Raw genomic sequence first — 14,064 nt, 5'->3', positions numbered from 1 at the left:
TCCACGCTGTCGAAATAAACTCCGAAAAATAAACTTTGAAGAATAAACGCTTCGAAAGAAATCTTTTAACATCCATCGTCCCTGATTGGTGGACAGCTGACGGTTCTACGTCCGCCGCGGAAAATAGTACCCTCCTCGCGCTTGGGGCTAGCCAGGGCTATAACTGTGAACGAGGATTTCGGTACACCGGAAGTAGGTTGTCTGTCTGTATGTGATCCGCGACAAGTTTTGTCAACTTAATAGGGGGGCGAGGGGCTGATATCATTCGGAATGACGGATGCCCGGGAGCGTATTATTCAGTGAAGTTCTGTTTTAGCAGTGCAAGTAACGCGCGACAACGGTGTAATATAGTCTAATATACAGCCGACATCTCAGGAGAGTTTGGCCATTCTTTTGTATGTTTTCTGATTTTGCATTTCTCTTTTTCGTGTGCGTGCGCGCTTTCTTGGCCTTTCTTTTACCAGTGCGAATGACCGTCGCCGCGCAGTCTGTCCACAGCGCTCAGCTGGCTCAAGGATCAAGAGCATACCTGGGTAAATTACTTCTAAAATGTAATTAAATTACATTACTCCAGTTAGAGTTTAATTAAATTAAATTACGCATTACTGCAATTGAAACATATTAAAATTACATTACAATTACTACGAAAAAGTAATGACATTACAAAGTAATTACTTTACCATTATTGGCATACATGCTCTCGACTTTGTGGAAGGCACAAGGGACACACAAGTTGACGAAACTTGCCTTCCCCGAAATTCGAGGAAAAAAATGTATGCTTACAATGTATCAACAGTTAGCTTGTACTCTTCTATTTGTCTCTTCTACATGTCATGCTAGTGTGCCACGTATGACGTATCGTTCCACAATGTAGAGACGAAGGAAACACAATGTATCACGACAATAGGAAGATTGTCAGGAGGATGGGGCCCACAAACAATGATTCTTGAGGGCTACAAACCGTTGACCTAACAACGTTTGTTTGTGAGTGCCCTGCCTAAGGCAACTGGCTCTTAGAAGGGAATTGACGTTCCACGTGCCGATTGAGTGCGTCACCGTTCATAGTGCCGTTGGAATTCTTTTCACTTGCCAGTCTCCCAACTCTCTTTCTGCCAACTGCCAACACAGAACACACACTCGATTCTTTTGTAAAAGTGGTTCCGGGACATTTGATCGAACGCCGTTTGGTCGAAAGCCGTTTGATCGAACGCAGGACATTTGGTCGAAAGCCATTTGATCGAACGCCGTTTGATCGAAACGGCAGCGGTCGTTTGATCGATTTTTTTAATTGGTTCACTTGGGGTGTCAAAAATGACAAAAAAAGACAAGAAAAAAAGCTGCAGTTCTAAATGCAGGAACATTTAACTTTGTGTAATCTGCTTCCCCGTAAACACATTCCTCAAGCTAACCCACTTTTTAGTGTCCAAAAAGCAGTACAAGGGCCAGGGTTGTTCACCGTTAACCCGTTGGACAACCGAATAGGTTTTTCCGCTCTGGCACATCGTGACTAAACATGCTGTACTTGTTAATCCCCAACCCTTTGTGAAATAATAATAGACGTCAAGTATTAAACATTTTGGCAAATGAATTAAAAAATAAGTAAATGAAATTTTTGATGTTTATTCCCGTCGAATGTGAACAAATTTTAACAGTGGATTATTGTTTGTAATCAACTGTATAGGACCACTGTATAGGAGAAAGAGCAGTTTCAGTTTATTTACTTTTCGCCTATGTGCAAGTGAACCTAAATTCAGTTCTTGCAACAGACATGTAACTGAAGAAGTCCTTCGAAACTTAGACAAGATTATAAGGCAGCAGATCTTTGTACTTTCTCTATTTCTTCGGATATCGTGCATGTGTAGTGATTCGAGGCTGCAGATGCATACTCTAAGGTCGAACTAAGGTTTTATATACTGTTAATTTAATATCTCTCGTTGTACCATGGCGAAATTTCGTTCTTAGCACCCACAGACTTCGAGTGGCTTGGCACATATGACTATCCCGTTTCAGACCGTTCCCTTTAAATATGTCGCCAGCAATAAGAAGGGTGCCCAGAACAAGGATAGACTATCGGCTGCTCTCAACCTGGGCAGCTTTCTTCAATATGTGTCCTACTGATTGGTAAATGACAAACGCCTGCAACTAACCAGTGGTCTCCCCTCTTCGGCTGCAAAAAGCAAAAAAAAAAGAAGAAAGAAGAAATTAAAAAAGCAGAGGACACTGATTGCCTGCTCCGTATGCTAGAGTCAAAAGTTACAGAAAAAGTGCAGAAGTTACAGAAACAACACAGTGCATGCAGCTTTGAATTCCCTTCGAACAAACGTCTTTCGAACAAACGGCGTCGATCAAACGGCTTTCGATCAAACGGCTTTCGACCAAGCGGCGTTCGATCAAACGCCTTCGATCAAACGGCGTTCGACCAAACGGCGTTCGACCAAATGGGGGGACACCGTAAAAAGTAATGAGTAATGTCATTAAAATTCCAGCCCAAATGTAATTAAATTACATTACAACTTACCTAATGTCAAAAGTAATGGGTTACATTACAAATTCCTAGAAAAAGTAATTCATTACTGTAATTTCATTACAGTAATGCTATTACTACCCAGGTATGATCAAGTGTGCGTGTCCTGTATTCATACACGCGTCGTCGTCATCACTTTTAAGCTGGATATTTCGAAATCCTAAGTGGTTTTGTAATTGATAGCAATAGAAACATGAGTAAGAAACATCATAATAGCATGTTTCGCCGAAAAGAACATCGTGTCGCCCATACGGCTATCACTACTATGATACGGAGCATTACCTTCCTAAGCCTAACCATGATTTATTTTAACAGCGTTTATTTTGAGGACGTGTATTTTTAAACGGTTTATTTCAGAAAATGGATTTCGAAGGGTGGAATTTTAAGCGTGGATTTTTTAATGTTTTATTTTAAAAGATTTATTTCGGCGTACAGCCTTCGCGTGGAGGTCCACGCTTCCTCAGGTACAAAGTGAAGTGGTGACACACATAAGTATATATAGTATAGATACAGTGGCTAGAAGGAGAAGTGTGCCGGGCGCCATATACACGCCATGTGATAGGGAAGCGCAAATCGCAATGACAGGTTCTGGCGCCGCAGAGGGCGCTGCAACCACTAGGCGAGTCGGGTCGCGGGAAGCAGACGCTTACTTGTCAGCAAAACGTGTGTCGTTTCGAGCATTTGTTTGTTCAGTTTGTGTCTCTTTGGACGCTTCTGTGTGTCACTTAGCGAAGTCTGGGTATCCAGTCTTGACGACAGGGTCTATGCCACCGAGAGGACGAACATGAGGTCTTCCTGTTCCGACCACCGAAGGAAACTATCCGCAAAGAAGAGTGCGCGTAACGTAAAGCGCGCGGAGAAAGGACTGACAATTGACTGCGTTGTGTGTGAACGGCACTTCGAGGAAGGGTATGCCGTGAGGACTCTTCGGCACATCATTGGCGACGAAAACGTTGAAATTCCGAGGGACAGGTGCTAACGGACGATGCCGTTCCAGCACTGTTTCCGGACGCGCAGAAGTATTTCACGAAGAAAGTGCGCCCATCAAAAGAAACCTGGATTCTGGGGCGCATGTGCACAACCTCAACCCGTTGTGCATTTCAGCAGTGATGGAAACAATTTTGCAATCTCTATCACCGTACGGCGCATGAAAGAATGGTCAATGACATGACACATCAGAAAAGATGAAATGGAATTCCGTGTCCAAAATTCTTTTTTTGCTGCATACAGACTTAGTTTGGACTGGTTACAAAACGGACAAATTGTCGTATAAAAGCTGTATACAGTGTGCTTAATACAGAATTTGATAAGGGCTGGTTAGAAAGTGGTTCAGAATTCCTGTTTAGAAAATGTATACAGTGCGCTCAATAAACCCTGTACGCACCGTTATTCAGGTTTCTGTCTGCTAGATTGGGAGCGAGTAGTAATAATAATAATTGGGTGTTTCCGTCGCGAGACAACTGAGATCATGAGCGACGCCACAGCGGTCGGTCTGTTGATTGCTTTTGCCCACCTGAGGGTTCTTTAACGTGAGATGAAAGCTCTTCACACGGCACCCCGTATTTAACGTCCCTCGCGGAGGACGGCGTGTCTAAGCAACTTGTACCCTGCCACCAAGTTGCTGGCGTCCTCGGCTGGGTTCGAACCCGCGATCTCAGGATCAGAGGGAGCGAATAGGCTGGATAGGTCACGGTTATAAGAGCTGCAAACTAGAAAATCATTTTGATAAGCCGCACAGATCCAAGAAAGTGAGTTCACCAGCTACTTCGACAAGGGATGCCTTATATGCATGGATTGGCCAAGCTCATTTCCGTGCTGGAAGAATCAATTCCGTTATATTTTTCCACTCAGAAGCTCTACGTCCGCAGAGTCTTTGACCTTATGCAAGTACTTGACCAATCTAAGGCTTGAACAAATTGGCTGTGACGTGCACTGCAATGAAGTGACTGGACGTGTTCTTCGGTTCTTTTAGTCACACGACTGCATTCTCTTACAAAGTTTCTTTTTTTCTTTGTCTCTCAAATTTTCTTGAATAAGGAGAATGTGTCAAAAAGAAAGCGCGGAAGCATTTGAAAATACGCTTGAACGGAAACATATCTCTTTGATCCGTTCAATCGTACATGTATACACCAGCTCGCTTGTCTCCTCTACTTATGTTCAACGAAAATACGCTATTTTTGCTTGAAAATACGCCATTTGAAAATATTTTCTATGACGTCTCGGTAATATAAAATATAAAAGTGTTCAGTACTGTACGATCATGACTCTATTTGTTTTCTTTTTGAAAGTTTATTTTTTTCCTTCTTCTTTAAAAATTGCGCGTGCTCGTGTTCTCGTTGTTATTGCTGCATAATTAAGAGGACATGAATCAAGTACCACCAAGATTTCTTTTCAAGCTAACATGAAATCCTGGGTTTGAGTGCCGAACTCCGCAACTTCCCACGTAGGAGCCCTTCGGGAGGTAACTCGCCTAATGCGACCAGCGCCACCTGGATCCTTTCATTGCAGTTTTGTGCGCTTATTTCCCGGCGCCCGGAACACTTCTCCTTCTAGCCACTGTAGTATAGACATATACACGACTAAACACACTGCTGTACAAAGGAAGGGAAGAGGAAAGGAGATATGGTGCCACATGTCTGTGTACAATGAATAGCTGGGCAGACGGATAAGTGACCTCTAACCGTTTAAGAACAGTAAAAGGTGTTGTTGTGAACAAAAAGGCTCGCCAACCCAGTTTCGCGGAAGGGGGGTCAGGAGTATGGGAAACGAGTGGCCCAGAATGGACAAACGAGAAGGTTACGGATTATCTAACGGAGTACCAGACGATGACTGAAAGTGAGGATTCAAGAATTGTACACAAATAAATATAGATATATAGCTATGAAATTTACATAAGCGGATATAACGAGCCATGACTAAGATTCAGACCATTTCGTGTGAGACACTTGAATTGCGAAATTAAGTAGGACTCTCTATTCTTACGTTTAATGTCGGTGCGGAACCCAGATTCTAGAAATATAATTTTCAAATCAGTTTCAAAATCGTTATTAGGTTGATTGAAGTGAATGGCGACAGGAGTTTGGCGGGCATCTATGATATCAAATTTGTGGCCATAAAATCGTTTTCTCATTGTGTTGGAGGTTTCACGATGTATTGTGAATTGCACTTGCGGGTGTAGGACAAAATGTCCCCGGACAAAATGTCCACCGACAGAATGTCCCCGGACGAAACGTCCCCGGACAAAATGTCCCCCGAAAAGGCCCCGGACAAAATGTCCCCAGCTGCCATCACTGAAACCAGCAACCGTGGAGCTGGAAGCACGGCTGCGGAACCTTTGCAGGCAGTACGTCAACAATGAAAAAAAATATTGAAGAATTTCTACGAGGTGTTGCCCGGACGATCCGCTTCTAGATCGCAAGCTGAAGTAATCCGAGACGTTCGGTATTGTAAATAACTGTAAATAATGTAAATAATTTCTAAGGTCCTACTTTGAGAGATGCTCCATTGTATGGGTCCCTAGACCAGCATCCCCACTTTGGAGAGATTCGTTTAGCGATGTAAATAATTGTAAATAAATGATTTGGTTAGTTCAGTTCCATACTCATTGTCGCAATAACTGGTAAGCTCCTACTTTTGACATATGCTTCATTGCTTGAGTCCCCAGACTGGCTTTAGAGGGAGCTTTAACTACATGGGCCCAACCGCACGTAGAGCAGTACGTCGTAAATAATAAGTCAAATTGCCCTGACGGCCTATAGGATGCGCAACCTCAACATGATCAGGGTTGTAAAAAATCGTGATTAGAAAATCAAATTATTCAGATTTTTTCATTTAAATATGATGAATATTGATTAAATCACTGAGTTGATTTTTGTCTTTTAAGACAGATCTTCACCTCATGGCTTCCTTGTGCCACCTCGTAGTAGCGAAATCACTTTTTGAGTACATACAAAGAAAGGCGTCTAGACTTCTAGCAGTGCGGATAACAGTTACTAGCTAATGCAAATGGAGATCTATTTGAAAACTATATATTATGAATTACACCGAATAGTAATAGGAAAAAGAAATAACTGGAAAAGTTATACGCTCGTGGAATGACCACCTGCCATGTGTAACCAAATTGTTTGCCAGTGTGCCGGAGAGCCACTGAAGGGGTCACGTGACGCTGTTTGCGCTAAAAGTCACTGAAGTATAATATGTTTCAGGCTGTGGTTCATTTCCAGGCTCAGTCTCATCTTCCCCAGCGTCTCCAGTTTTATGTTACTATTCGAATTCAAACATAACATAAGGGAGGTGATTTAAATCTTGATTAATGTTCATGACTTAAATCGCGATTAAAATCGGTGATTTAGATCTGGCTGATTTAAATCAATCAACCCTGCACATGATAGCATGAAAAACATTTGTCACATTTGGGGTACCCACGGCTGTGCAACCGGACGGCATCTGGGGACATTTTCGGGGACGTTTTGTCCGGGGACATTTCGTCCGGGGACGTTTTGTCCGGGGACATTTTGTCCGGATCCCTTGCACTTGCAGCAGAATATCAAGTAACAAATATTGGGTGAATTACAGTGGAGTGAATGACGAATTTTCAAACAGAAGTCACTCAAAGTGCTACGGGCAATGGTGGACGGCGCGATAAATTTACAGGTCTGGCACGGTGTACTACCACAGGGATAACAACCCGGCGAGCGCTTCATCATGCATGATGACGTGAGGATGTCGCGCAAATTTTTCGATCTACGGAATGCTACTAATGGGGGAGTGGGAAAAATTTCCTTTAATTGCTCGTCAGCATGTAATATATTGAGGTGGCGTCTAAGAATGGAATTGGTATTGACAAGTGATTTATTATATGTGGTGGATAAAACTACATTACTTAAGTCCTCTTTGCGTTTCGGGGTGAATAAAGACTCCCTGGATAGGCTAGATGATTTGGCAAACGAGTCATGGATGAGTTCAAATGGGCAATTTCTTTTTTCGAAATCAGATACCATTTGCTGAGCATGTTTTACAAAATCAGTCTGATCTGAGCAGATTCGTTTCAGGCGCAAGAACTGACCATATGGAATACTCCTTTCTGGTGATTGGGATGATAGCTTTCATAGTGGAGATATTGGCGCTTGTCCGTTGGTTTCTTGTATAGTTCAGTGGTCAGCCTACCAGATTTACATGGCACTGTCACATCAAGGAAGTTGATGGATGACCTTGAATAGTCACAGGTAAATTTAATTTTGCTATGCAGAGAATTGAAGTGATCAAAAAATGACTGCAGAGATGCCTCATCACCAGACCAGAGGACAAAAATGTCATCGATGAACCTGAGATATATAAGTGGCTTAAGGGGGAAAGAATTGAGGGCTGAGTTTTCAAAACGGCCCATGAATAAATTGGCATAATTAGGTGAGACCCGGGAGCCCATGGCAGCGCCATGAATTTGGACGAAGTGTTGATCGTTGAATACGAAGTTATTACAGCTAAGAACTAGTTCTAAGAGGGGGATGATAGCGGGCATGGGAAGAATATCGGAAGGGTGAGAATTAAGGAAGTGTTCAACAGCAGAGAGACCTTCGTCATTGGGAATGTTAGTGTATAGCGAAACGACATCCATTGTTGCCAACAAAATGTCAGCATGGTTACTGAAATGGTCATGGACAGCGTTAATTTTGGAAAGGAAATCGTTTGTGTCTTTGACAAAGGATGGGAGAAGGGGTGGGATGTGTTTGATACAGTGGCCAGCAACTAAGGATAATTTCTCTGTCGGTGTGTCTATTCCTGAAATAATGGGTCTCCCAGGGTTATTGGGTTTATGAACTTTGATAAAAAGATAAAAATTACCTGGTGTGACGTTCTTAGGACGCAAGAATTTGGAAATATGGAACGGGATAAGTTTACTAGTGACGAGTTCATCAATTTTCTTATTAATAAGAAGACAAAAGGAGGTTGGATCCTGATCGATAGCTCTGCAGAACGAGCGGTCACTCAACTGCCTGTCCGCTTCCGCGATGTAGTCGGATGTATTGAGAACCACTATACCGCACCCTTGTCCGCTGGTCTGATAATAATGTCACTACGGGCTTTAAGATTTCGTAGCGCTACTTTCTCACAATTAGACAAGTTATCAGTGTGTACAATAGATTTCGAATAATTTGTCTTGATATCCTTGTGAACGGCCTTGATGTAATTATCAATGAGGGGGCTAGTTCTAGAGGAGTCCGGCGTCCAGTTAGAGGGGTTTCGGAAGGGCGCAGCATCTGAGCTAGGTTTATCGTGAAAGAAGGTTTTCAGGTGCATTCTCCTACCTAAGTTGTGCAGATCGTGCAGAATTTCAAATTCATCAATATTACGCTCCGTAGGTACAAAGCTGAGACCTTTTGAGAGAACACCAAGTTCAGCCTGGTCGAGGGTCACATTCAGAAAGATTAAAGACGGTGTTATGGCCAGCCTTCGTGGAAGATATGGTTCAGAATTTATCGCGTCACAAATGCCATGCGCTAAAATAATCACTAAAATCGCTAAAAAATAAGATTATCACGTTTCGATTTTTTGGTTTTGATTTCGTGAATTTTCTTCACCTTATTGGCAGTGAATTCAGAGAGATTAAGAACTTCATGATGAGAGAGTTGGTTCGCAAGCTGTTTGAGCTGGTTATCAATATCTTTCAAGACGTAAGAACTTTCCTGTCTGAGAATTTTAACTAGTTGGAGCGACGCATTATTGAGAGCGGTAGCCCACTTCGTAGAGCTCAAGGGGGAATGGAACTTAAAAGGCGGCGTGATGGACAGTGATAAACCTTTGGGAGTTATACGTTGAGATATACAATCTGTATAAAAACTAAAATTAGACAGGAATCTAGCTTTCCTAGCCAAAAATTTACGCGCTTTCAAGAAGGGCACTGAATGACGTTCATTGTTCTGTACAAGTCATTGTGTCCGGCCGGACCTGCGTTGTCTAGACTGCTTACGTGTTGTCATAGGGAAGCGACGGCCAACTCTCCTCTGTGCCCCGGCTGGAGGAGAAGAGCGTACTTGAGCAGACGCACCACGCGAAGTAGAAAAAGTCCTTGGTGAAGAACCCACGTTCACACAGTCAGACACCCCTGGAGTAGCATCGGGGTGAAGTGGGGATCGCAGGTGGACTCCGGCACTATGGTTAACACACTCCGCAGGAGAGAAGCTGATTACGTTGTCAGCGGCTGGAGAAGAGGTCGGGGGACTGTTGATGGGTAAAGCTGGAGCTTGTGCAGAAGATATCTTGGGCACAAGGGTTGTAGGAACCAACGCAGGATGGGAAGCAGAAAGGGCTGGTTCGTCGTTGCACGGGTTAAGTGGAGCAAGAACGTCGGCATAGCGCGCAGTCGTGGCGTCGGTTGTAGAAGGATGGTCTCTGATCGACGGGGAAGGGGGGGAAATCTTCCAGACGCAGCTCAAAGGAGGAAGACGGCACAGCTGGGGGTGGGAGGTCTTGCAAGATGTGCGTGAGGATGCAGTTACGGTAGTGGGAAGCCAAACACCTCGCGTCCCGAAGGTTCAAGTGGTGGCCGTCCAGAGCCAGGAAATTCCAAGGTGACTGGTCCATCCGCAAGTGCTGGATGCTTCCCACTCCGGAGTTTAGCAAGGATAAGTACCAGAAATGGTGGTTGAGGAGACTGATGTTAGAAGTGGATGGTCTCTGATCGACGGGGAAGGGGGGGAAATCTTCCAGACGCAGCCCAAAGGAGGAAGACGTCACAGCTGGGGGTGGGAGGTCTTGCAAGATGTGCGTGAGGATGCAGTTACGGTAGTGGGAAGCCAAACACCTCGCGCCCCGAAGGTTCAAGTGGTGGCCGTCCAGAGCCAGGAAATTCCAAGGTGACTGGTCCATCCGCAAGTGCTGGATGCTTCCCACTCTGGAGTTTAGCAAGGATAAGTACTAGAAATGGTGGTTGAGGAGACTGATGTTAGAAGTGGATGGTCTCTGATCGACGGGGAAGGGGGGGAAATCTTCCAGACGCAGCTCAAAGGAGGAAGACGTCACAGCTGGGGGTGGGAGGTCTTGCAAGATGTGCGTGAGGATGCGGTTACGGTAGTGGGAAGCCAAACACCTCGCGCCCTGAAGGTTCAAGTGGTGGCCGTCCAGAGCGAGGAAATTCCAAGGTGACTGGTCTATCCGCAAGTGCTGGATGCTTCCCACTCCGGAGTTTAGCAAGGATAAGTACCAGAAATGGTGGTTGAGGAGACTGATGTTAGAAGTGGATGGTCTCTGATCGACGGGGAAGGGGGGGGGGGAATCTTCCAGACGCAGCTCAAAGGAGGAAGACGTCACAGCTGGGGGTGGGAGGTCTTGCAAGATGTGCGTGAGGATGCAGTTACGGTAGTGGGAAGCCAAACACCTCGCGCCCCGAAGGTTCAAGTGGTGGCTGTCCAGATTCAGGGAATTCCAAGGTGACTGGTCCATCCGCAAGTGCTGGATGCTCAACTCAATGGTGTCTGACTGTGTGAACGTGGGTTCTTCACCAAGGACTTTTTCTACTTCGCGTGGTGCGTCTGCTCAAGTGCGCTCTTCTCCTCCAGCCGGGGCACAGAGGAGAGTTGGCCGTCGCTTCCCTATGACAACACGTAAGCAGTCTAGACAACGCAGGTCCGGCCGGACACAATGACTTGTACAGAACAATGAACGCCATTCAGTGCCCTTCTTGAAAGCGCGTAAACTGTTGGCTAGGAAAGCTAGATTCCTGTCTAATTTTAGTTTTTATACAGATTGTATATCTCAACGTATAACTCCCAAAGTTTTATCACTGTCCATCACGCCGTCTCTTAAGTTCCATTCCTCCTTGAGCTCTACGAAGTGGGCTACCGCTCTCAATAATGCGTCGCTCCAACTAGTTAAAATTCTCAGACAGAAAAGTTCTTACGTCTTGAAAGATATTGATAACCAGCTCAAACAGCATGCGAACCAACTCTCTCATCATGAAGTTCTTAATCTCTCTGAATTCACTGCCAATAAGCTGAAGAAAATTCACGAAATCAAAACAAAAAATCGAAACGTGATAATCTTATTCTATCTCCCATTTTAGCGCATGGCATTTGTGACGCGATAAATCCTGAACCATCTTCCACGAAGGCTGGCCATAACACCGTCTTTAATCTTTCTGATGTGACCCTCGACCAGGCTGAACTTGGTGTTCTCTCAAAAGGTCTCAGTTTTGTACCTACGGAGCGTAATATTGATGAATTTGAAATTCCGCATGATCTGCACAACTTAGGTAGGAGAATGCACCTGAAAACCTTCTTTCACAATAAACCTAGCTCAGATGCTGCGCCCTTCCGAAACCCCTCTAACTGGACGCCGGACTCCTCTAGAACTAGCCCCCTCATTGATAATTACATCAAGGCCGTTCACAAGGATATCAAGACAAATTATTCGAAATCTATTGTACACACTGATAACTTGTCTAATTGTGAGAAAGTAGCGCTGCGAAATCTTAAAGCCCGTAGTGACATTATTATCAGACCAGCGGACAAGGGTGGCGGTATAGTGGTTCTTAATACATCCGACTACATCGCGGAAGCGGACAGGCAGTTGAGTGACCGCTCGTTCTACAGCGCTATCGATCAGGATCCAACCCCTTCCTTTTGTCTTCTTATTAATAAGAAAATTGATGAACTCGTCACTAGTAAACTTACCCCGTTCCATATTTCCAAATTCTTGCGTCCTAAGAACGTCACACCAGGTAATTTTTATCTTTTTATCAAAGTTCATAAACCCAATAACCCTGGGAGACCCATTATTTCAGGAATAAACACACCGACAGAGAAATTATCCTTAGTTGCTGACCACTGTATCAAACACATCCCACCCCTTCTCCCATCCTTTGTCAAAGACACAAACGATTTCCTTTCCAAAATTAACGCTGTCCATGACCATTTCAGTAACCATGCTGACATTTTGTTGGCAACAATGGATGTCGTTTCGCTATACACTAACATTCCCAATGACGAAGGTCTCTCTGCTGTTGAACACTTCCTTAATTCTCACCCTTCCGATATTCTTCCCATGCCCGCTATCATCCCCCTTTTAGAACTAGTTCTTAGCTGTAATAACTTCGTATTCAACGATCAACACTTCGTCCAAATTCATGGCGCTGCCATGGGCTCCCGGGTCTCACCTAATTATGCCAATTTATTCATGGGTCGTTTTGAAAACTCAGCCCTCAATTCTTTCCCCCTTAAGCCACTTATATATCTCAGGTTCATCGACGACATTTTTGTCCTCTGGTCTGGTGATGAGGCGTCTCTACAGTCATTTTTTGATCACTTCAATTCTCTGCATAGCAAAATTAAATTTACCTGTAACTATTCAAGGTCATCCATCAACTTCCTTGATGTGACAGTGTCATGTAAATCTGGTAGGCTGACCACTGAACTATACAAGAAACCAACGGACAAGCGCCAATATCTCCACTATGAAAGCTATCATCCCAATCACCAGAAAAGGAGTATTCCATATGGTCAGTTCTTGCGCCTGAAACGAATCTGCTCAGATCAGACTGATTTTGTAAAACATGCTCAGCAAATGATATCTGATTTCGAAAAAAGAAATTACCCATTTGAACGCATCCATGACTCGTTTGCCAAATCATCTAGCCTATCCAGGGAGTCTTTATTCACCCCGAAACGCAAAGAGGACTTAAGTAATGTAGTTTTATCCACCACATATCATAAATCACTTGTCAATACCAATTCCATTCTTAGACGCCACCTCAATATATTACATGCTGACGAGCAATTGAAGGAAATTTTTCCCACTCCCCCATTAGTAGCATTCCGTAGATCGAAAAATTTGCGCGACATCCTCACGTCATCATGCATGATGAAGCGCTCGCCGGGTTGTTATCCCTGTGGTAGTACACGGTGCCAGACCTGTAAATTTATCGCGCCGTCCACCATTGCCCGTAGCACTTTGGGTGACTTCTGTTTGAAAATTCGTCATTCACTCCACTGTAATTCGCCCAATATTTGTTACTTGATATTCTGCTGCAAGTGCAATTCACAATACATCGGTGAAACCTCCAACACAATAAGAAAAACATTTTATGGCCACAAATTTGATATCCTAAATGCCCGCCAAACTCCTGTCGCCATTCACTTCAATCAACCTAATCACGATTTTGAAACCGATTTGAAAATTATATTGCTAGAATCTGGGTTCCGCACCGACATTAAACGTAAGAATAGAGAGCCCTACTTAATTTCACAATTCAAGTGTCTCACACCAAATGGTCTGAATCTTAGTCATGGCTCGTTATATCCGCTTATGTAAATTTCATAGCTATATATCTATATTTATTTGTGCACAATTCTTGAATCCCCACTTTGAGTCATCGTCTGGTACTCCGTTAGATAATCCGTAACCTTCCCTTTTGTCCATTCTGGGCCACTGGTTTCCCATACTCCTGACCCCCCTTCCGCGAAACTGGGTTGGCGAGCCTTTTTGTTCACAACAACACCTTTTACTGTTCTTAAACTGTTAGAGGTCACTTATCCGTCTGCCCAGCT

At 44.0% G+C, this 14,064-nt stretch overlaps 1 protein-coding gene across 2 annotated transcripts in view; it reads right to left on the bottom strand.

Annotated features, from left to right (window-relative positions):
• Positions 1-14,064, bottom strand: part of LOC135368769 (venom metalloproteinase antarease TserMP_A-like) — a 186,602-nt gene that overhangs the window by 90,029 nt on the left and 82,509 nt on the right. The window lies entirely within an intron of this gene.

The sequence above is a fragment of the Ornithodoros turicata genome, chromosome 1, assembly GCF_037126465.1.
Source record: "Ornithodoros turicata isolate Travis chromosome 1, ASM3712646v1, whole genome shotgun sequence".
NCBI lineage: Eukaryota > Metazoa > Arthropoda > Arachnida > Ixodida > Argasidae > Ornithodoros > Ornithodoros turicata.
This window is presented reverse-complemented; position numbering and strand designations above follow the sequence as displayed.